We start from the raw sequence: 2,728 nt of genomic DNA on the forward strand, positions 1-2,728 counted from the left end.
TGATATTTATAGGACATTCCATCCAAAAACAACAGAATACACATTCTTCTCAAGTGCTCATGGAACATTCTCCAGGAGAGATCATATCTTGGTTCACAAAACAAGCCTTGGTAAATTTAAGAAAATTGAAATCATATCAAGTATCTTTTCCGACCACGACACTATGAGACTAGATATCAATTACAGGAAAAAATCTGTAAAAAATACAAACACATGGAGGCTAAACAATACAATACTAAATAACCAAGAGATCACTGAACAAATCAAAGAGGAAATCAAAAAATACCTAGAAACAAATGACAATAAAAACACAATGACCAAAAACCTATGGCATGCAGGAAAAGCAGTTCTGAGAGAAGTTTATAGCAATACAATCCTACCTCAAGAAACAAGAAAAATCTCAAATAAACAACTGAAACTTACACCTAAAGCAATTAGAGAAAGAAGAACAAAAAAACCCCAAAGTTAGCAGAGGAAATCATAAATATCAGATCAGAAATAAAAAAGAAATGAAGGAAACAATAGCAAAGATCAGTAAAAGAAAAAGCTGGTTCTTTGAGAAGATAAACAAAATTGATAAACCATTAGCCAGACTCACCAAGAAAAAAAGGGAGCAGACTCAAATCAATAGAATTAGAAATGAAAAAAGGAGAAGTAACAACTGACACTGCAGAAATACAAAGGATCATGAGAGATTACTACAAGCAACAATATGCCAATAAAATGGACAACCTGGGAGAAATGGACACATTCTTGGAAAAGCACAACCTGCCGAGACTGAACCAGGAAGAAATAGAAAATATAAACAGACCAATCACAAGCACTGAAATTGAAACTGTGATTAAAAATCTTCCAACAAGCAAAAGCCCAGGACCAGATGGCTTCACAGGTGAATTATATCAAACATTTACAGAAGAGCTAACCCCTCTCCTTCTCAAACTCTTCCAAAAGATAGCAGAGGGAGGAACACTCCCAAACTCATTCTACGAGGCCACCATCACCCCGATACCAAAACCAGACAAAGATGTCACAAAAAAAGAAAACTACAGGCCAACATCACTGATGAACATAGATGCAAAAGTCCTCAGCAAAATACTAGCAAACAAAATCCAACAGCACATTAAAAGGATCATACACCATGATCAAGTGGGGTTTATCCCAGGAATGAGAGAAGTTTATAGCAATACAATCCTACCTCAAGAAACAAGAAAAATCTCAAATAAACAACTGAAACTTACACCTAAAGCAATTAGAGAAAGAAGAACAAAAAAACCCCAAAGTTAGCAGAGGAAATCATAAATATCAGATCAGAAATAAAAAAGAAATGAAGGAAACAATAGCAAAGATCAGTAAAAGAAAAAGCTGGTTCTTTGAGAAGATAAACAAAATTGATAAACCATTAGCCAGACTCACCAAGAAAAAAAGGGAGCAGACTCAAATCAATAGAATTAGAAATGAAAAAAGGAGAAGTAACAACTGACACTGCAGAAATACAAAGGATCATGAGAGATTACTACAAGCAACAATATGCCAATAAAATGGACAACCTGGGAGAAATGGACACATTCTTGGAAAAGCACAACCTGCCGAGACTGAACCAGGAAGAAATAGAAAATATAAACAGACCAATCACAAGCACTGAAATTGAAACTGTGATTAAAAATCTTCCAACAAGCAAAAGCCCAGGACCAGATGGCTTCACAGGTGAATTATATCAAACATTTACAGAAGAGCTAACCCCTCTCCTTCTCAAACTCTTCCAAAAGATAGCAGAGGGAGGAACACTCCCAAACTCATTCTACGAGGCCACCATCACCCCGATACCAAAACCAGACAAAGATGTCACAAAAAAAGAAAACTACAGGCCAACATCACTGATGAACATAGATGCAAAAGTCCTCAGCAAAATACTAGCAAACAAAATCCAACAGCACATTAAAAGGATCATACACCATGATCAAGTGGGGTTTATCCCAGGAATGTTCCCTCTTTGCTTCCTGGGGCGCGAGGAGAGGGGATTAAGCGCGCCGCTGAAAGGAGCTCCAGAGACGGGCGCGGAGCTGCTGAAGAGACAGGAGACTTTTTCTTGCCTCTTTGTTTCCTGGTGCGCGAGGAGAGGGGTTTAAGCGCGCCGCTTAAAGGAGCTCCAGAAACGGGCGCGAGCCGCGGCTGTCGGCGCGGACACCAGAGACGGGCGTGGGACACTAGGGCTGCTGCTGCCGCCACCAAGAAGACTGTGTGCGAGCACAGGTCACGCTCCACACCTCCTCTCCCAGGAGCCTGTGCAACCCGCCACTGCCGGGGTTCCGGGATCCAGGGACAACTTCCCCGGGAAAACGCGCGGCGCGCCTCGGACTGGTGCAACGTCATGCCGGCCTCTGCCGACGCAGGCTCCTCCCACATCCGTGCCCCTCCCTCCCCCCGGCCTGAGTGAGCCAGAGCCCCAGAATCAGCGGCTTCGGTCGGATCCCAGGGAAAGGTCTGGAGTTGGCAGCGTGAAAACAGCCTGAAAGTGTTAGTGCACCACGGCTAGCCGGGAGGGAGTCCGGGAGAAGTCTGTAGCTGCCGAAGAGGCAAGAGACCTTTTCTTCCCTCTTTGCTTCCTGGGGCGCGAGGAGAGGGGATTAAGCGCGCCGCTGAAAGGAGCTCCAGAGACGGGCGCGGAGCTGCTGAAGAGACAAGACACTTTTACTTGCCTCTTTGTTTCCTGGTGCGCGAGGAGAGGGGT

The sequence above is a fragment of the Physeter macrocephalus genome, chromosome 4 (genome assembly GCF_002837175.3).
Source record: "Physeter macrocephalus isolate SW-GA chromosome 4, ASM283717v5, whole genome shotgun sequence".
Taxonomy (NCBI): Eukaryota; Metazoa; Chordata; class Mammalia; order Artiodactyla; family Physeteridae; genus Physeter; species Physeter macrocephalus.